This window comes from Salvia hispanica, chromosome 5 (assembly GCF_029641045.1).
Source record: "Salvia hispanica isolate PSC_SH4W2 chromosome 5, Shi_PSC_v1, whole genome shotgun sequence".
Classification (NCBI taxonomy): Eukaryota; Viridiplantae; Streptophyta; class Magnoliopsida; order Lamiales; family Lamiaceae; genus Salvia; species Salvia hispanica.
Window position 1 is genome coordinate 10,323,467 of NC_142696.1, and position 17,181 is coordinate 10,340,647.

Sequence of the window (17,181 nt, forward strand, 5' to 3'; positions counted from 1 at the left end):
GATGGGTGGGGGATCAGAACCTGCGCACGGGAGCGTACGATATGAAAGAATAAAGTGCGAGGCTATTGATGGGTGCGATCATACCAGCCCTAATGCACCGGATCCCATCAGAACTCCGAAGTTAAGCGTGCTTGGGCGAGAGTAGTACTAGGATGGGTGACCCCCTGGGAAGTCCTCGTGTTGCACCCCTTTTTTTGCGAGTGCGTTCATTTTTTTTTTCCGTTCAGTTGGTCTTGATGTGGTCCGACACTCGATTAGCTGTTGTCGAGTACGAGGACAAAAAGTACGACAAACTCCACGAGCCGGTGACGAGCGGGTCCCACAATCTTAAACGTGCCGAAAAACAGTAGCTGCGAACTAAAAGTGTTCGAAATGGCTCGAAACGGCCTCTTTTTGCTTCCCGGAGTAGCCACGGGCTGTACACTTAGCTCAGAACGTGGGGCTCGGCGAGAGCTTCGCGGTGATATGCTGTGGGTCCCGTAACTCCTTCCGGATCAAAAGTTATGCCTGTGTGAAGGGTGGGGGATCAGAACCTGCGCACGGGAGCGTACGCTATGACAGAATAAAGTGCGAGGCTATTGATGGGTGCGATCATACCAGCACTAATGCACCGGATCCCATCAGAACTCCGAAGTTATGCGTGCTTGGGCGAGAGTAGTACTAGGATGGGTGACCCCCTGGGAAGTCCTCGTGTTGCACCCCTTTTTTTGCGAGTGCGTTCATTTTTTTTTTCCATTCATTTGGTCTTGATGTGGTCCGACACTCGATTAGCTGTTGTCGAGTACGAGGACAAAAAGTACGACAATCTCCACGAGCCGGTGATGAGCGGGTCCCACAATCTTAAACGTGCCGAAAAACTGTAGCTGCGAACTAAAAGTGTTCGAAATGGCTCGAAACGGCCTCTTTTTGCTTCCCGGAGTAGCCACGGGCTGTACCCGTAGCTCAGAACGTGGGGCTCGGCGAGAGCTTCGCGGTGATATGCTGTGGGTCCCGTAACTCCTTCCGGATCAAAAGTTATGCCAGTGTGAAGGGTGGGGGATCAGAACCTGCGCACGGGAGCGTACGATATGAAAGAATAAAGTGCGAGGCTATTGATGGGTGCGATCATACCAGCCCTAATGCACCGGATCCCATCAGAACTCCGAAGTTAAGCGTGCTTGGGCGAGAGTAGTACTAGGATGGGTGACCCCCTGGGAAGTCCTCGTGTTGCTCCCCTTTTTTTGCGAGTGCGTTCATTTTTTTTTTCGTTCAGTTGGTCTTGATGTGGTCCGACACTCGATTAGCTGTTGTCGAGTACGAGGACAAAAAGTACGACAAACTCCACGAGCCGGTGACGAGCGGGTCCCACAATCTTAAACGTGCCGAAAAACAGTAGCTGCGAACTAAAAGTGTTCGAAATGGCTCGAAACGGCCTCTTTTTGCTTCCCGGAGTAGCCACGGGCTGTACACTTAGCTCAGAACGTGGGGCTCGGCGAGAGCTTCGCGGTGATATGCTGTGGGTCCCGTAACTCCTTCCGGATCAAAAGTTATGCCTGTGTGAAGGGTGGGGGATCAGAACCTGCGCACGGGAGCGTACGCTATGACAGAATAAAGTGCGAGGCTATTCATGGGTGCGATCATACCAGCACTAATGCACCGGATCCCATCAGAACTCCGAAGTTATGCGTGCTTGGGCGAGAGTAGTACTAGGATGGGTGACCCCCTGGGAAGTCCTCGTGTTGCACCCCTTTTTTTGCGAGTGCGTTCATTTTTTTTTTCCATTCATTTGGTCTTGATGTGGTCCGACACTCGATTAGCTGTTGTCGAGTACGAGGACAAAAAGTACGACAATCTCCACGAGCCGGTGATGAGCGGGTCCCACAATCTTAAACGTGCCGAAAAACTGTAGCTGCGAACTAAAAGTGTTCGAAATGGCTCGAAACGGCCTCTTTTTGCTTCCCGGAGTAGCCACGGGCTGTACCCGTAGCTCAGAACGTGGGGCTCGGCGAGAGCTTCGCGGTGATATGCTGTGGGTCCCGTAACTCCTTCCGGATCAAAAGTTATGCCTGTGTGAAGGGTGGGGGATCAGAACCTGCGCACGGGAGCGTACGATATGAAAGAATAAAGTGCGAGCCTATTGATGGGTGCGATCATACCAGCCCTAATGCACCGGATCCCATCAGAACTCCGAAGTTAAGCGTGCTTGGGCGAGAGTAGTACTAGGATGGGTGACCCCCTGGGAAGTCCTCGTGTTGCACCCCTTTTTTTGCGAGTGCGTTCATTTTTTTTTCCGTTCAGTTGGTCTTGATGTGGTCCGACACTCGATTAGCTGTTGTCGAGTACGAGGACAAAAAGTACGACAAACTCCACGAGCCGGTGACGAGCGGGTCCCACAATCTTAAACGTGCCGAAAAACAGTAGCTGCGAACTAAAAGTGTTCGAAATGGCTCGAAACGGCCTCTTTTTGCTTCCCGGAGTAGCCACGGGCTGTACACTTAGCTCAGAACGTGGGGCTCGGCGAGAGCTTCGCGGTGATATGCTGTGGGTCCCGTAACTCCTTCCGGATCAAAAGTTATGCCTGTGTGAAGGGTGGGGGATCAGAACCTGCGCACGGGAGCGTACGCTATGACAGAATAAAGTGCGAGGCTATTGATGGGTGCGATCATACCAGCACTAATGCACCGGATCCCATCAGAACTCCGAAGTTATGCGTGCTTGGGCGAGAGTAGTACTAGGATGGGTGACCCCCTGGGAAGTCCTCGTGTTGCACCCCTTTTTTTGCGAGTGCGTTCATTTTTTTTTTCCATTCATTTGGTCTTGATGTGGTCCGACACTCGATTAGCTGTTGTCGAGTACGAGGACAAAAAGTACGACAATCTCCACGAGCCGGTGACGAGCGGGTCCCACAATCTTAAACGTGCTGAAAAACAGTAGCTGCGAACTAAAAGTGTTCGAAATGGCTCGAAACGGCCTCTTTTTGCTTCCCGGAGTAGCCACGGGCTGTACCCGTAGCTCAGAACGTGGGGCTCGGCGAGAGCTTCGCGGTGATATGTTGTGGGTCCCGTAACTCATTCCCGATCAAAAGTTATACCCGTCTGGAGGGTGGGGGATCAGAACCTGCGCACGGGAGCGTACGCTATGAAAGAATAAAGTGCGGGGCTATTGATGGGTGCGATCATACCAGCACTAATGCACCGGATCCCATCAGAACTCCGAAGTTAAGCGTGCTTGGGCGAGAGTAGTACTAGGATGGGTGACCCCCTGTTGCACCCCTTTTTTTGCAAGTGCGTTCATTTTTTTTCCGTTCAGTTGGTCTTGATGTGGTCCGACACTCGATTAGTGGTTGTCGAGTACGAGGACAAAAAGTACGACAATCTCCACGAGCCGGTGACGAGCGGGTCCCACAATCTTAAACGTGCCGAAAAACAGTGGCTGCGAACTAAAAGTGTTCGAAATGGCTCGAAACGGCCTCTTTTTGCTTCCCGGAGTAGCCACGGGCTGTACCCATAGCTCAGAACGTGGGGCTCGGCGAGAGCTTCGCGGTGATATGTTGTGGGTCCCGTAACTCATTCCCGATCAAAAGTTATACCCGTCTGGAGGGTGGGGGATCAGAACCTGCGCACGGGAGCGTACGCTATGAAAGAATAAAGTGCGGGGCTATTGATGGGTGCGATCATACCAGCACTAATGCACCGGATCCCATCAGAACTCCGAAGTTAAGCGTGCTTGGGCGAGAGTAGTACTAGGATGGGTGACCCCCTGTTGCACCCCTTTTTTTGCGAGTGCGTTCATTTTTTTTCCGTTCAGTTGGTCTTGATGTGGTCCGACAGTCGATTAGTGGTTGTCGAGTACGAGGACAAAAAGTACGACAATCTCCACGAGCCGGTGACGAGCGGGTCCCACAATCTTAAACGTGCCGAAAAACAGTAGCTGCGAACTAAAAGTGTTCGAAATGGCTCGAAACGGCCTCTTTTTGCTTCCCGGAGTAGCCACGGGCTGTACACTTAGCTCAGAACGTGGGGCTCGGCGAGAGCTTCGCGGTGATATGCTGTGGGTCCCGTAACTCCTTCCGGATCAAAAGTTATGCCTGTGTGAAGGGTGGGGGATCAGAACCTGCGCACGGGAGCGTACGCTATGACAGAATAAAGTGCGAGGCTATTAATGGGTGCGATCATACCAGTACTAATGCACCGGATCCCATCAGAACTCCGAAGTTATGCGTGCTTGGGCGAGAGTAGTACTAGGATGGGTGACCCCCTGGGAAGTCCTCGTGTTGCACCCCTTTTTTTGCGAGTGCGTTCATTTTTTTTTTCCATTCATTTGGTCTTGATGTGGTCCGACACTCGATTAGCTGTTGTCGAGTACGAGGACAAAAAGTACGACAATCTCCACGAGCCGGTGATGAGCGGGTCCCACAATCTTAAACGTGCCGAAAAACTGTAGCTGCGAACTAAAAGTGTTCGAAATGGCTCGAAACGGCCTCTTTTTGCTTCCTGGAGTAGCCACGGGCTGTACCCGTAGCTCAGAACGTAGGGCTCGGCGAGAGCTTCGCGGTGATATGCTGTGGGTCCCGTAACTCCTTCCGGATCAAAAGTTATGCCTGTGTGAAGGGTGGGGGATCAGAACCTGCGCACGGGAGCGTACGATATGAAAGAATAAAGTGCGAGGCTATTGATGGGTGCGATCATACCAGCCCTAATGCACCGGATCCCATCAGAACTCCGAAGTTAAGCGTGCTTGGGCGAGAGTAGTACTAGGATGGGTGACCCCCTGGGAAGTCCTCGTGTTGCACCCCTTTTTTTGCGAGTGCGTTCATTTTTTTTTCCGTTCAGTTGGTCTTGATGTGGTCCGACACTCGATTAGCTGTTGTCGAGTACGAGGACAAAAAGTACGACAAACTCCACGAGCCGGTGACGAGCGGGTCCCACAATCTTAAACGTGCCGAAAAACAGTAGCTGCGAACTAAAAGTGTTCGAAATGGCTCGAAACGGCCTCTTTTTGCTTCCCGGAGTAGCCACGGGCTGTACACTTAGCTCAGAACGTGGGGCTCGGCGAGAGCTTCGCGGTGATATGCTGTGGGTCCCGTAACTCCTTCCGGATCAAAAGTTATGCCTGTGTGAAGGGTGGGGGATCAGAACCTGCGCACGGGAGCGTACGCTATGACAGAATAAAGTGCGAGGCTATTGATGGGTGCGATCATACCAGCACTAATGCACCGGATCCCATCAGAACTCCGAAGTTATGCGTGCTTGGGCGAGAGTAGTACTAGGATGGGTGACCCCCTGGGAAGTCCTCGTGTTGCACCCCTTTTTTTGCGAGTGCGTTCATTTTTTTTTTCCATTCATTTGGTCTTGATGTGGTCCGACACTCGATTAGCTGTTGTCGAGTACGAGGACAAAAAGTACGACAATCTCCACGAGCCGGTGACGAGCGGGTCCCACAATCTTAAACGTGCCGAAAAACAGTAGCTGCGAACTAAAAGTGTTCGAAATGGCTCGAAACGGCCTCTTTTTGCTTCCCGGAGTAGCCACGGGCTGTACCCGTAGCTCAGAACGTGGGGCTCGGCGAGAGCTTCGCGGTGATATGTTGTGGGTCCCGTAACTCATTCCCGATCAAAAGTTATACCCGTCTGGAGGGTGGGGGATCAGAACCTGCGCACGGGAGCGTACGCTATGAAAGAATAAAGTGCGGGGCTATTGATGGGTGCGATCATACCAGCACTAATGCACCGGATCCCATCAGAACTCCGAAGTTAAGCGTGCTTGGGCGAGAGTAGTACTAGGATGGGTGACCCCCTGTTGCACCCCTTTTTTTGCGAGTGCGTTCATTTTTTTTCCGTTCAGTTGGTCTTGATGTGGTCCGACACTCGATTAGTGGTTGTCGAGTACGAGGACAAAAAGTACGACAATCTCCACGAGCCGGTGACGAGCGGGTCCCACAATCTTAAACGTGCCGAAAAACAGTAGCTGCGAACTAAAAGTGTTCGAAATGGCTCGAAACGGCCTCTTTTTGCTTCCCGGAGTAGCCACGGGCTGTACACTTAGCTCAGAACGTGGGGCTCGGCGAGAGCTTCGCGGTGATATGTTGTGGGTCCCGTAACTCCTTCCGGATCAAAAGTTATGCCTGTGTGAAGGGTGGGGGATCAGAACCTGCGCACGGGAGCGTACGCTATGACAGAATAAAGTGCGAGGCTATTAATGGGTGCGATCATACCAGCACTAATGCACCGGATCCCATCAGAACTCCGAAGTTATGCGTGCTTGGGCGAGAGTAGTACTAGGATGGGTGACCCCCTGGGAAGTCCTCGTGTTGCACCCCTTTTTTTGCGAGTGCGTTCATTTTTTTTTTCCATTCATTTGGTCTTGATGTGGTCCGACACTCGATTAGCTGTTGTCGAGTACGAGGACAAAAAGTACGACAATCTCCACGAGCCGGTGATGAGCGGGTCCCACAATCTTAAACGTGCCGAAAAACTGTAGCTGCGAACTAAAAGTGTTCGAAATGGCTCGAAACGGCCTCTTTTTGCTTCCCGGAGTAGCCACGGGCTGTACCCGTAGCTCAGAACGTGGGGCTCGGCGAGAGCTTCGCGGTGATATGCTGTGGGTCCCGTAACTCCTTCCGGATCAAAAGTTATGCCTGTGTGAAGGGTGGGGGATCAGAACCTGCGCACGGGAGCGTACGATATGAAAGAATAAAGTGCGAGGCTATTGATGGGTGCGATCATACCAGCCCTAATGCACCGGATCCCATCAGAACTCCGAAGTTAAGCGTGCTTGGGCGAGAGTAGTACTAGGATGGGTGACCCCCTGGGAAGTCCTCGTGTTGCACCCCTTTTTTTGCGAGTGCGTTCATTTTTTTTTTCCGTTCAGTTGGTCTTGATGTGGTCCGACACTCGATTAGCTGTTGTCGAGTACGAGGACAAAAAGTACGACAAACTCCACGAGCCGGTGACGAGCGGGTCCCACAATCTTAAACGTGCCGAAAAACAGTAGCTGCGAACTAAAAGTGTTCGAAATGGCTCGAAACGGCCTCTTTTTGCTTCCCGGAGTAGCCACGGGCTGTACACTTAGCTCAGAACGTGGGGCTCGGCGAGAGCTTCGCGGTGATATGCTGTGGGTCCCGTAACTCCTTCCGGATCAAAAGTTATGCCTGTGTGAAGGGTGGGGGATCAGAACCTGCGCACGGGAGCGTACGCTATGACAGAATAAAGTGCGAGGCTATTGATGGGTGCGATCATACCAGCACTAATGCACCGGATCCCATCAGAACTCCGAAGTTATGCGTGCTTGGGCGAGAGTAGTACTAGGATGGGTGACCCCCTGGGAAGTCCTCGTGTTGCACCCCTTTTTTTGCGAGTGCGTTCATTTTTTTTTTCCATTCATTTGGTCTTGATGTGGTCCGACACTCGATTAGCTGTTGTCGAGTACGAGGACAAAAAGTACGACAATCTCCACGAGCCGGTGACGAGCGGGTCCCACAATCTTAAACGTGCCGAAAAACAGTAGCTGCAAACTAAAAGTGTTCGAAATGGCTCGAAACGGCCTCTTTTTGCTTCCCGGAGTAGCCACGGGCTGTACCCGTAGCTCAGAACGTGAGGCTCGGCGAGAGCTTCGCGGTGATATGTTGTGGGTCCCGTAACTCATTCCCGATCAAAAGTTATACCCGTCTGGAGGGTGGGGGATCAGAACCTGCGCACGGGAGCGTACGCTATGAAAGAATAAAGTGCGGGGCTATTGATGGGTGCGATCATACCAGCACTAATGCACCGGATCCCATCAGAACTCCGAAGTTAAGCGTGCTTGGGCGAGAGTAGTACTAGGATGGGTGACCCCCTGTTGCACCCCTTTTTTTGCGAGTGCGTTCATTTTTTTTCCGTTCAGTTGGTCTTGATGTGGTCCGACACTCGATTAGTGGTTGTCAAGTACGAGGACAAAAAGTACGACAATCTCCACGAGCCGGTGATGAGCGGGTCCCACAATCTTAAACGTGCCGAAAAACTGTAGCTGCGAACTAAAAGTGTTCGAAATGGCTCGAAACGGCCTCGTTTTGCTTCCCAGAGTAGCCACGGGCTGTACCCGTTGCTCAGAACGTGGGGCTCGGCGAGAGCTTCGCGGTGATATGCTGTGGGTCCCGTAACTCCTTCCGGATCAAAAGTTATGCCTGTGTGAAGGGTGGGGGATCAGAACCTGCGCACGGGAGCGTACGCTATGAAAGAATAAAGTGCGAGGCTATTGATGGGTGCGATCATACCAGCCCTAATGCACCGGATCCCATCAGAACTCCGAAGTTAAGCGTGCTTGGGCGAGAGTAGTACTAGGATGGGTGACCCCCTGTTGCACCCCTTTTTTTGCGAGTGCGTTCATTTTATTTCCGTTCAGTTGGTCTTGATGTGGTCCGACACTCGATTAGCTGTTGTCGAGTACGAGGACAAAAAGTACGACAAACTCCACGAGCCGGTGACGAGCGGGTCCCACAATCTTAAATGTGCCGAAAAACAGTAGCTGCGAACTAAAAGTGTTCGAAATGGCTCGAAACGGCCTCTTTTTGCTTCCCGGAGCTGCCACGGGCTGTACACGTAGCTCAGAACGTGGGGCTCGGCGAGAGCTTCGCGGTGATATGCTGTGGGTCCCGTAACTCCTTCTGGATCAAAAGTTATGCCTGTGTGAAGGGTGGGGGATCAGAACCTGCGCACGGTAGCGTACGCTATGAAAGAATAAAGTGCGAGGCTATTGATGGGTGCGATCATACCAGCTCTAATGCACCGGATCCCATCAGAACTCCGAAGTTAAGCGTGCTTGGGCGAGAGTAGTACTAGGATGGGTGACCCCCTGGGAAGTCCTCGTGTTGCACTCCTTTTTTTTCGAGTGCGTTCATTTTTTTTTTCCATTCAGTTGGTCTTGATGTGGTCCGACACTCGGTTAGCTGTTGTCGAGTACGAGGACAAAAAGTACGACAATCTCCACGAGCCGGTGACGAGCGGGTCCCACAATCTTAAACGTGCCGAAAAACAGTAGCTGTGAACTAAAAGTGTTCGAAATGGCTCGAAACGGCCTCTTTTTGCTTCCCGGAGTAGCCACGGGCTGTACACTTAGCTCAGAACGTGGGGCTCGGCGAGAGCTTCGTGGTGATATGCTGTGGGTCCCGTAACTCCTTCAGGATCAAAAGTTATGCCTGTGTGAAGGGTGGGGGATCAGAACCTGCGCACGGGAGCGTACGCTATGACAGAATAAAGTGCGAGGCTATTGATGGGTACGATCATACCAGCACTAATGCACCGGATCCCATCAGAACTCCGAAGGTATGCGTGCTTGGGCGAGAGTAGTACTAGGATGGGTGACCCCCTGGGAAGTCCTCGTGTTGCACCCCTTTTTTTGCGAGTGCGTTCATTTTTTTTTCCGTTCAGTTGGTCTTGATGTGGTCCGACACTCGATTAGCTGTTGTCGAGTACGAGGACAAAAAGTACGACAAACTCCACGAGCCGGTGACGAGCGGGTCCCACAATCTTAAACGTGCCGAAAAACAGTAGCTGCGAACTAAAAGTGTTCGAAATGGCTCGAAACGGCCTCTTTTTGCTTCCCGGAGTAGCCACGGGCTGTACACGTAGCTCAGAACGTGGGGCTCGGCGAGAGCTTCGCGGTGATATGCTGTGGGTCCCGTAACTCCTTCCGGATCAAAAGTTATGCCTGTGTGAAGGGTGGGGGATCAGAACCTGCGCACGGTAGCGTATGCTATGAAAGAATAAAGTGCGAGGCTATTGATGGGTGCGATCATACCAGCCCTAATTCACCGGATCCCATCAGAACTCCGAAGTTAAGCGTGCTTGGGCGAGAGTAGTACTAGGATGGGTGACCCCCTGGGAAGTCCTCGTGTTGCACTCCTTTTTTTGCGAGTGCGTTCATTTTTTTTTTCCGTTCAGTTGGTCTTGATGTGGTTCGACACTCGATTAGCTGTTGTCGAGTACGAGGACAAAAAGTACGACAATCTCCACGAGCCGGTGACGAGCGGGTCCCACAATCTTAAACGTGCCGAAAAACAGTAGCTGCGAACTAAAAGTGTTCGAAATGGCTCGAAACGGCCTCTTTTTGCTTCCCGGAGTAGCCACGGGCTGTACCCGTTGCTCAGAACGTGGGGCTCGGCGAGAGCTTCGCGGTGATATGTTGTGGGTCCCGTAACTCCTTCCCGATCAAAAGTTATACCCGTCTGGAGGGTGGGGGATCAGAACCTGCGCACGGGAGCGTACGCTATGAAAGAATAAAGTGCGAGGCTATTGATGGGTGCGATCATACCAGCCCTAATGCACCGGATCCCATCAGAACTCCGAAGTTAAGCATGCTTGGGCGAGAGTAGTACTAGGATGGGTGACCCCCTGGGAAGTCCTCGTGTTGCACTCCTTTTTTTTCGAGTGCGTTCATTTTTTTTTTCCATTCAGTTGGTCTTGATGTGGTCCGACACTCGATTAGCTGTTGTCGAGTACGAGGACAAAAAGTACGACAATCTCCACGAGCCGGTGACGAGCGGGTCCCACAATCTTAAACGTGCCGAAAAACAGTAGCTGTGAACTAAAAGTGTTCGAAATGGCTCGAAACGGCCTCTTTTTGCTTCCCGGAGTAGCCACGGGCTGTACACTTAGCTCAGAACGTGGGGCTCGGCGAGAGCTTCGTGGTGATATGCTGTGGGTCCCGTAACTCCTTCAGGATCAAAAGTTATGCCTGTGTGAAGGGTGGGGGATCAGAACCTGCGCACGGGAGCGTACGCTATGACAGAATAAAGTGCGAGGCTATTGATGGGTACGATCATACCAGCACTAATGCACCGGATCCCATCAGAACTCCGAAGGTATGCGTGCTTGGGCGAGAGTAGTACTAGGATGGGTGACCCCCTGGGAAGTCCTCGTGTTGCACCCCTTTTTTTGCGAGTGCGTTCATTTTTTTTTCCGTTCAGTTGGTCTTGATGTGGTCCGACACTCGATTAGCTGTTGTCGAGTACGAGGACAAAAAGTACGACAAACTCCACGAGCCGGTGACGAGCGGGTCCCACAATCTTAAACGTGCCGAAAAACAGTAGCTGCGAACTAAAAGTGTTCGAAATGGCTCGAAATGGCCTCTTTTTGCTTCCCGGAGTAGCCACGGGCTGTACACGTAGCTCAGAACGTGGGGCTCGGCGAGAGCTTCGCGGTGATATGCTGTGGGTCCCGTAACTCCTTCCGGATCAAAAGTTATGCCTGTGTGAAGGGTGGGGGATCAGAACCTGCGCACGGGAGCGTACGCTATGAAAGAATAAAGTGCGAGACTATTGATGGGTGCGATCATACCAGCCCTAATGCACCGGATCCCATCAGAACTCCGAAGTTAAGCGTGCTTGGGCGAGAGTAGTACTAGGATGGGTGACCCCCTCGGAAGTCCTCGTGTTGCACCCCTTTTTTTGCGAGTGCGTTCATTTTTTTTTCCGTTCAATTGGTCTTGATGTGGTCCGACACTCGATTAGCTGTTGTCGAGTACGAGGACAAAAAGTACGACAAACTCCACGAGCCGGTGACGAGCGGGTCCCACAATCTTAAACGTGCCGAAAAACAGTAGCTGCGAACTAAAAGTGTTCGAAATGGCTCGAAACGGCCTCTTTTTGCATCCCGGAGTAGCCACGGGCTGTACACGTAGCTCAGAACGTGGGGCTCGGCGAGAGCTTCGCGGTGATATGTTGTGGGTCCCGTAACTCCTTCCGGATCAAAAGTTATGCCTGTGTAAAGGGTGGGGGATCAGAACCTGCGCACGGTAGCGTATGCTATGAAAGAATAAAGTGCGAGGCTATTGATGGGTGCGATCATACCAGCCCTAATTCACCGGATCCCATCAGAACTCCGAAGTTAAGCGTGCTTGGGCGAGAGTAGTACTAGGATGGGTGACCCCCTCGGAAGTCCTCGTGTTGCACTCCTTTTTTTTCGAGTGCGTTCATTTTTTTTTTCCATTCAGTTGGTCTTGATGTGGTCCGACACTCGATTAGCTGTTGTCGAGTACGAGGACAAAAAGTACGACAATCTCCACGAGCCGGTGACGAGCGGGTCCCACAATCTTAAACGTGCCGAAAAACAGTAGCTGTGAACTAAAAGTGTTCGAAATGGCTCGAAACGGCCTCTTTTTGCTTCCCGGAGTAGCCACGGGCTGTACACTTAGCTCAGAACGTGGGGCTCGGCGAGAGCTTCGTGGTGATATGCTGTGGGTCCCGTAACTCCTTCAGGATCAAAAGTTATGCCTGTGTGAAGGGTGGGGGATCAGAACCTGCGCACGGGAGCGTACGCTATGACAGAATAAAGTGCGAGGCTATTGATGGGTACGATCATACCAGCACTAATGCACCGGATCCCATCAGAACTCCGAAGGTATGCGTGCTTGGGCGAGAGTAGTACTAGGATGGGTGACCCCCTGGGAAGTCCTCGTGTTGCACCCCTTTTTTTGCGAGTGCGTTCATTTTTTTTTCCGTTCAGTTGGTCTTGATGTGGTCCGACACTCGATTAGCTGTTGTCGAGTACGAGGACAAAAAGTACGACAAACTCCACGAGCCGGTGACGAGCGGGTCCCACAATCTTAAACGTGCCGAAAAACAGTAGCTGCGAACTAAAAGTGTTCGAAATGGCTCGAAATGGCCTCTTTTTGCTTCCCGGAGTAGCCACGGGCTGTACACGTAGCTCAGAACGTGGGGCTCGGCGAGAGCTTCGCGGTGATATGCTGTGGGTCCCGTAACTCCTTCCGGATCAAAAGTTATGCCTGTGTGAAGGGTGGGGGATCAGAACCTGCGCACGGGAGCGTACGCTATGAAAGAATAAAGTGCGAGACTATTGATGGGTGCGATCATACCAGCCCTAATGCACCGGATCCCATCAGAACTCCGAAGTTAAGCGTGCTTGGGCGAGAGTAGTACTAGGATGGGTGACCCCCTCGGAAGTCCTCGTGTTGCACCCCTTTTTTTGCGAGTGCGTTCATTTTTTTTTCCGTTCAATTGGTCTTGATGTGGTCCGACACTCGATTAGCTGTTGTCGAGTACGAGGACAAAAAGTACGACAAACTCCACGAGCCGGTGACGAGCGGGTCCCACAATCTTAAACGTGCCGAAAAACAGTAGCTGCGAACTAAAAGTGTTCGAAATGGCTCGAAACGGCCTCTTTTTGCATCCCGGAGTAGCCACGGGCTGTACACGTAGCTCAGAACGTGGGGCTCGGCGAGAGCTTCGCGGTGATATGTTGTGGGTCCCGTAACTCCTTCCGGATCAAAAGTTATGCCTGTGTAAAGGGTGGGGGATCAGAACCTGCGCACGGTAGCGTATGCTATGAAAGAATAAAGTGCGAGGCTATTGATGGGTGCGATCATACCAGCCCTAATTCACCGGATCCCATCAGAACTCCGAAGTTAAGCGTGCTTGGGCGAGAGTAGTACTAGGATGGGTGACCCCATGGGAAGTCCTCGTGTTGCACTCCTTTTTTTGCGAGTGCGTTCATTTTTTTTTTCCGTTCAGTTGGTCTTGATGTGGTTCGACACTCGATTAGCTGTTGTCGAGTACGAGGACAAAAAGTACGACAATCTCCACGAGCCGGAGACGAGCGGGTCCCACAATCTTAAACGTGCCGAAAAACAGTAGCTGCAAACTAAAAGTGTTCGAAATGGCTCGAAACGGCCTCTTTTTGCTTCCCGGAGTAGCCACGGGCTGTACCCGTTGCTCAGAACGTGGGGCTCGGCGAGAGCTTCGCGGTGATATGTTGTGGGTCCCGTAACTCCTTCCCGATCAAAAGTTATACCCGTCTGGAGGGTGGGGGATCAGAACCTGCGCACGGGAGCGTACGCTATGAAAGAATAAAGTGCGAGGCTATTGATGGGTGCGATCATACCAGCCCTAATGCACCGGATCCCATCAGAACTCCGAAGTTAAGCGTGCTTGGGCGAGAGTAGTACTAGGATGGGTGACCCCCTGGGAAGTCCTCGTGTTGCACTCCTTTTTTTGCGAGTGCGTTCATTTTTTTTTTCCGTTCAGTTGGTCTTGATGTGGTTCGACACTCGATTAGCTGTTGTCGAGTACGAGGACAAAAAGTACGACAATCTCCACGAGCCGGTGACGAGCGGGTCCCACAATCTTAAACGTGCCGAAAAACAGTAGCTGCGAACTAAAAGTGTTCGAAATGGCTCGAAACGGCCTCTTTTTGCTTCCCGGAGTAGCCACGGGCTGTACCCGTTGCTCAGAACGTGGGGCTCGGCGAGAGCTTCGCGGTGATATGTTGTGGGTCCCGTAACTCCTTCCCGATCAAAAGGTATACCCGTCTGGAGGGTGGGGGATCAGAACCTGCGCACGGGAGCGTACGCTATGAAAGAATAAAGTGCGAGGCTATTGATGGGTGCGATCATACCAGCCCTAATGCACCGGATCCCATCAGAACTCCGAAGTTAAGCATGCTTGGGTGAGAGTAGTACTAGGATGGGTGACCCCCTGGGAAGTCCTCGTGTTGCACTCCTTTTTTTTCGAGTGCGTTCATTTTTTTTTTCCATTCAGTTGGTCTTGATGTGGTCCGACACTCGATTAGCTGTTGTCGAGTACGAGGACAAAAAGTACGACAATCTCCACGAGCCGGTGACGAGCGGGTCCCACAATCTTAAACGTGCCGAAAAACAGTAGCTGCGAACTAAAAGTGTTCGAAATGGCTCGAAACGGCCTCTTTTTGCTTCCCGGAGTAGCCACGGGCTGTACACTTAGCTCAGAACGTGGGGCTCGGCGAGAGCTTCGTGGTGATATGCTGTGGGTCCCGTAACTCCTTCAGGATCAAAAGTTATGCCTGTGTGAAGGGTGGGGGATCAGAACCTGCGCACGGGAGCGTACGCTATGACAGAATAAAGTGCGAGGCTATTGATGGGTACGATCATACCAGCACTAATGCACCGGATCCCATCAGAACTCCGAAGGTATGCGTGCTTGGGCGAGAGTAGTACTAGGATGGGTGACCCCCTGGGAAGTCCTCGTGTTGCACCCCTTTTTTTGCGAGTGCGTTCATTTTTTTTTCCGTTCAGTTGGTCTTGATGTGGTCCGACACTCGATTAGCTGTTGTCGAGTACGAGGACAAAAAGTACGACAAACTCCACGAGCCGGTGACGAGCGGGTCCCACAATCTTAAACGTGCCGAAAAACAGTAGCTGCGAACTAAAAGTGTTCGAAATGGCTCGAAACGGCCTCTTTTTGCTTCCCGGAGTAGCCACGGGCTGTACACGTAGCTCAGAACGTGGGGCTCGGCGAGAGCTTCGCGGTGATATGCTGTGGGTCCCGTAACTCCTTCCGGATCAAAAGTTATGCCTGTGTGAAGGGTGGGGGATCAGAACCTGCGCACGGGAGCGTACGCTATGAAAGAATAAAGTGCGAGACTATTGATGGGTGCGATCATACCAGCCCTAATGCACCGGATCCCATCAGAACTCCGAAGTTAAGCGTGCTTGGGCGAGAGTAGTACTAGGATGGGTGACCCCCTCGGAAGTCCTCGTGTTGCACCCCTTTTTTTGCGAGTGCGTTCATTTTTTTTTCCGTTCAATTGGTCTTGATGTGGTCCGACACTCGATTAGCTGTTGTCGAGTACGAGGACAAAAAGTACGACAAACTCCACGAGCCGGTGACGAGCGGGTCCCACAATCTTAAACGTGCCGAAAAACAGTAGCTGCGAACTAAAAGTGTTCGAAATGGCTCGAAACGGCCTCTTTTTGCATCCCGGAGTAGCCACGGGCTGTACACGTAGCTCAGAACGTGGGGCTCGGCGAGAGCTTCGCGGTGATATGTTGTGGGTCCCGTAACTCCTTCCGGATCAAAAGAAATGCCTGTGTGAAGGGTGGGGGATCAGAACCTGCGCACGGTAGCGTATGCTATGAAAGAATAAAGTGCGAGGCTATTGATGGGTGCGATCATACCAGCCCTAATTCACCGGATCCCATCAGAACTCCGAAGTTAAGCGTGCTTGGGCGAGAGTAGTACTAGGATGGGTGACCCCATGGGAAGTCCTCGTGTTGCACTCCTTTTTTTGGGAGTGCGTTCATTTTTTTTTTCCGTTCAGTTGGTCTTGATGTGGTTCGACACTCGATTAGCTGTTGTCGAGTACGAGGACAAAAAGTACGACAATCTCCACGAGCCGGTGACGAGCGGATCCCACAATCTTAAACGTGCCGAAAAACAGTAGCTGCAAACTAAAAGTGTTCGAAATGGCTCGAAACGGCCTCTTTTTGCTTCCCGGAGTAGCCACGGGCTGTACCCGTTGCTCAGAACGTGGGGCTCGGCGAGAGCTTCGCGGTGATATGTTGTGGGTCCCGTAACTCCTTCCCGATCAAAAGTTATACCCGTCTGGAGGGTGGGGGATCAGAACCTGCGCACGGGAGCGTACGCTATGAAAGAATAAAGTGCGAGGCTATTGATGGGTGCGATCATACCAGCCCTAATGCACCGGATCCCATCAGAACTCCGAAGTTAAGCGTGCTTGGGCGAGAGTAGTACTAGGATGGGTGACCCCCTGGGAAGTCCTCGTGTTGCACTCCTTTTTTTGCGAGTGCGTTCATTTTTTTTTTCCGTTCAGTTGGTCTTGATGTGGTTCGACACTCGATTAGCTGTTGTCGAGTACGAGGACAAAAAGTACGACAATCTCCACGAGCCGGTGACGAGCGGGTCCCACAATCTTAAACGTGCCGAAAAACAGTAGCTGCGAACTAAAAGTGTTCGAAATGGCTCGAAACGGCCTCTTTTTGCTTCCCGGAGTAGCCACGGGCTGTACCCGTTGCTCAGAACGTGGGGCTCGGCGAGAGCTTCACGGTGATATGTTGTGGGTCCCGTAACTCCTTCCCGATCAAAAGTTATACCCGTCTGGAGGGTGGGGGATCAGAACCTGCGCACGGGAGCGTACGCTATGAAAGAATAAAGTGCGAGGCTATTGATGGGTGCGATCATACCAGCCCTAATGCACCGGATCCCATCAGAACTCCGAAGTTAAGCATGCTTGGGCGAGAGTAGTACTAGGATGGGTGACCCCCTGGGAAGTCCTCGTGTTGCACTCCTTTTTTTTCGAGTGCGTTCATTTTTTTTTTCCATTCAGTTGGTCTTGATGTGGTCCGACACTCGATTAGCTGTTGTCGAGTACGAGGACAAAAAGTACGACAATCTCCACGAGCCGGTGACGAGCGGGTCCCACAATCTTAAACGTGC

General features: G+C 52.0%; 29 non-coding genes and 5 pseudogenes across 29 annotated transcripts; all 34 read left to right on the forward strand.

Moving 5' to 3' along the window:
- Nucleotides 1-70: 70 nt before the first annotated feature.
- On the forward strand, nt 71-189 carry LOC148925900 (5S ribosomal RNA). The gene has a single exon (XR_016131949.1). It is a non-coding gene; the product is annotated as a 5S ribosomal RNA (ribosomal RNA).
- Nucleotides 190-583: 394 nt separating this feature from the next.
- LOC148925901 (5S ribosomal RNA) lies at nt 584-702 on the forward strand. Its single transcript, XR_016132187.1, has one exon. It is a non-coding gene; the product is annotated as a 5S ribosomal RNA (ribosomal RNA).
- Nucleotides 703-1,096: 394 nt separating this feature from the next.
- LOC148925902 (5S ribosomal RNA) lies at nt 1,097-1,215 on the forward strand. The gene has a single exon (XR_016131148.1). It is a non-coding gene; the product is annotated as a 5S ribosomal RNA (ribosomal RNA).
- A 393-nt stretch (nt 1,216-1,608) lies between these two features.
- LOC148925903 (5S ribosomal RNA) lies at nt 1,609-1,727 on the forward strand. The gene has a single exon (XR_016132188.1). It is a non-coding gene; the product is annotated as a 5S ribosomal RNA (ribosomal RNA).
- Nucleotides 1,728-2,121: 394 nt separating this feature from the next.
- Nucleotides 2,122-2,240, forward strand: LOC148925904 (5S ribosomal RNA). The gene has a single exon (XR_016131950.1). It is a non-coding gene; the product is annotated as a 5S ribosomal RNA (ribosomal RNA).
- A 393-nt stretch (nt 2,241-2,633) lies between these two features.
- LOC148925905 (5S ribosomal RNA) lies at nt 2,634-2,752 on the forward strand. Its single transcript, XR_016132189.1, has one exon. It is a non-coding gene; the product is annotated as a 5S ribosomal RNA (ribosomal RNA).
- Nucleotides 2,753-3,146: 394 nt separating this feature from the next.
- LOC148925906 (5S ribosomal RNA) lies at nt 3,147-3,252 on the forward strand (annotated as a pseudogene).
- Nucleotides 3,253-3,644: 392 nt separating this feature from the next.
- LOC148925907 (5S ribosomal RNA) lies at nt 3,645-3,750 on the forward strand (annotated as a pseudogene).
- Nucleotides 3,751-4,142: 392 nt separating this feature from the next.
- Nucleotides 4,143-4,261, forward strand: LOC148925908 (5S ribosomal RNA). Its single transcript, XR_016131139.1, has one exon. It is a non-coding gene; the product is annotated as a 5S ribosomal RNA (ribosomal RNA).
- A 394-nt stretch (nt 4,262-4,655) lies between these two features.
- Nucleotides 4,656-4,774, forward strand: LOC148925909 (5S ribosomal RNA). The gene has a single exon (XR_016131951.1). It is a non-coding gene; the product is annotated as a 5S ribosomal RNA (ribosomal RNA).
- A 393-nt stretch (nt 4,775-5,167) lies between these two features.
- LOC148925910 (5S ribosomal RNA) lies at nt 5,168-5,286 on the forward strand. Its single transcript, XR_016132191.1, has one exon. It is a non-coding gene; the product is annotated as a 5S ribosomal RNA (ribosomal RNA).
- Nucleotides 5,287-5,680: 394 nt separating this feature from the next.
- On the forward strand, nt 5,681-5,786 carry LOC148925911 (5S ribosomal RNA; annotated as a pseudogene).
- Nucleotides 5,787-6,178: 392 nt separating this feature from the next.
- Nucleotides 6,179-6,297, forward strand: LOC148925912 (5S ribosomal RNA). Its single transcript, XR_016132192.1, has one exon. It is a non-coding gene; the product is annotated as a 5S ribosomal RNA (ribosomal RNA).
- Nucleotides 6,298-6,691: 394 nt separating this feature from the next.
- LOC148925913 (5S ribosomal RNA) lies at nt 6,692-6,810 on the forward strand. The gene has a single exon (XR_016131952.1). It is a non-coding gene; the product is annotated as a 5S ribosomal RNA (ribosomal RNA).
- A 394-nt stretch (nt 6,811-7,204) lies between these two features.
- LOC148925914 (5S ribosomal RNA) lies at nt 7,205-7,323 on the forward strand. The gene has a single exon (XR_016132193.1). It is a non-coding gene; the product is annotated as a 5S ribosomal RNA (ribosomal RNA).
- A 394-nt stretch (nt 7,324-7,717) lies between these two features.
- On the forward strand, nt 7,718-7,823 carry LOC148925915 (5S ribosomal RNA; annotated as a pseudogene).
- A 392-nt stretch (nt 7,824-8,215) lies between these two features.
- On the forward strand, nt 8,216-8,321 carry LOC148925916 (5S ribosomal RNA; annotated as a pseudogene).
- Nucleotides 8,322-8,713: 392 nt separating this feature from the next.
- Nucleotides 8,714-8,832, forward strand: LOC148925917 (5S ribosomal RNA). Its single transcript, XR_016131841.1, has one exon. It is a non-coding gene; the product is annotated as a 5S ribosomal RNA (ribosomal RNA).
- Nucleotides 8,833-9,226: 394 nt separating this feature from the next.
- LOC148925918 (5S ribosomal RNA) lies at nt 9,227-9,345 on the forward strand. The gene has a single exon (XR_016131691.1). It is a non-coding gene; the product is annotated as a 5S ribosomal RNA (ribosomal RNA).
- Nucleotides 9,346-9,738: 393 nt separating this feature from the next.
- Nucleotides 9,739-9,857, forward strand: LOC148925919 (5S ribosomal RNA). The gene has a single exon (XR_016131091.1). It is a non-coding gene; the product is annotated as a 5S ribosomal RNA (ribosomal RNA).
- A 394-nt stretch (nt 9,858-10,251) lies between these two features.
- Nucleotides 10,252-10,370, forward strand: LOC148925920 (5S ribosomal RNA). Its single transcript, XR_016131296.1, has one exon. It is a non-coding gene; the product is annotated as a 5S ribosomal RNA (ribosomal RNA).
- Nucleotides 10,371-10,764: 394 nt separating this feature from the next.
- On the forward strand, nt 10,765-10,883 carry LOC148925921 (5S ribosomal RNA). The gene has a single exon (XR_016131692.1). It is a non-coding gene; the product is annotated as a 5S ribosomal RNA (ribosomal RNA).
- A 393-nt stretch (nt 10,884-11,276) lies between these two features.
- LOC148925922 (5S ribosomal RNA) lies at nt 11,277-11,395 on the forward strand. Its single transcript, XR_016131216.1, has one exon. It is a non-coding gene; the product is annotated as a 5S ribosomal RNA (ribosomal RNA).
- Nucleotides 11,396-11,788: 393 nt separating this feature from the next.
- On the forward strand, nt 11,789-11,907 carry LOC148925923 (5S ribosomal RNA). The gene has a single exon (XR_016131511.1). It is a non-coding gene; the product is annotated as a 5S ribosomal RNA (ribosomal RNA).
- Nucleotides 11,908-12,301: 394 nt separating this feature from the next.
- Nucleotides 12,302-12,420, forward strand: LOC148925924 (5S ribosomal RNA). Its single transcript, XR_016131693.1, has one exon. It is a non-coding gene; the product is annotated as a 5S ribosomal RNA (ribosomal RNA).
- Nucleotides 12,421-12,813: 393 nt separating this feature from the next.
- LOC148925925 (5S ribosomal RNA) lies at nt 12,814-12,932 on the forward strand. The gene has a single exon (XR_016131217.1). It is a non-coding gene; the product is annotated as a 5S ribosomal RNA (ribosomal RNA).
- Nucleotides 12,933-13,325: 393 nt separating this feature from the next.
- Nucleotides 13,326-13,444, forward strand: LOC148925926 (5S ribosomal RNA). Its single transcript, XR_016131143.1, has one exon. It is a non-coding gene; the product is annotated as a 5S ribosomal RNA (ribosomal RNA).
- Nucleotides 13,445-13,838: 394 nt separating this feature from the next.
- LOC148925927 (5S ribosomal RNA) lies at nt 13,839-13,957 on the forward strand. The gene has a single exon (XR_016132084.1). It is a non-coding gene; the product is annotated as a 5S ribosomal RNA (ribosomal RNA).
- Nucleotides 13,958-14,351: 394 nt separating this feature from the next.
- Nucleotides 14,352-14,470, forward strand: LOC148925928 (5S ribosomal RNA). Its single transcript, XR_016131556.1, has one exon. It is a non-coding gene; the product is annotated as a 5S ribosomal RNA (ribosomal RNA).
- A 394-nt stretch (nt 14,471-14,864) lies between these two features.
- LOC148925929 (5S ribosomal RNA) lies at nt 14,865-14,983 on the forward strand. Its single transcript, XR_016131694.1, has one exon. It is a non-coding gene; the product is annotated as a 5S ribosomal RNA (ribosomal RNA).
- A 393-nt stretch (nt 14,984-15,376) lies between these two features.
- LOC148925930 (5S ribosomal RNA) lies at nt 15,377-15,495 on the forward strand. The gene has a single exon (XR_016131218.1). It is a non-coding gene; the product is annotated as a 5S ribosomal RNA (ribosomal RNA).
- Nucleotides 15,496-15,888: 393 nt separating this feature from the next.
- On the forward strand, nt 15,889-16,007 carry LOC148925931 (5S ribosomal RNA). The gene has a single exon (XR_016131144.1). It is a non-coding gene; the product is annotated as a 5S ribosomal RNA (ribosomal RNA).
- A 394-nt stretch (nt 16,008-16,401) lies between these two features.
- Nucleotides 16,402-16,520, forward strand: LOC148925932 (5S ribosomal RNA). Its single transcript, XR_016132085.1, has one exon. It is a non-coding gene; the product is annotated as a 5S ribosomal RNA (ribosomal RNA).
- Nucleotides 16,521-16,914: 394 nt separating this feature from the next.
- Nucleotides 16,915-17,033, forward strand: LOC148925933 (5S ribosomal RNA). The gene has a single exon (XR_016131298.1). It is a non-coding gene; the product is annotated as a 5S ribosomal RNA (ribosomal RNA).
- Nucleotides 17,034-17,181: the final 148 nt, after the last annotated feature.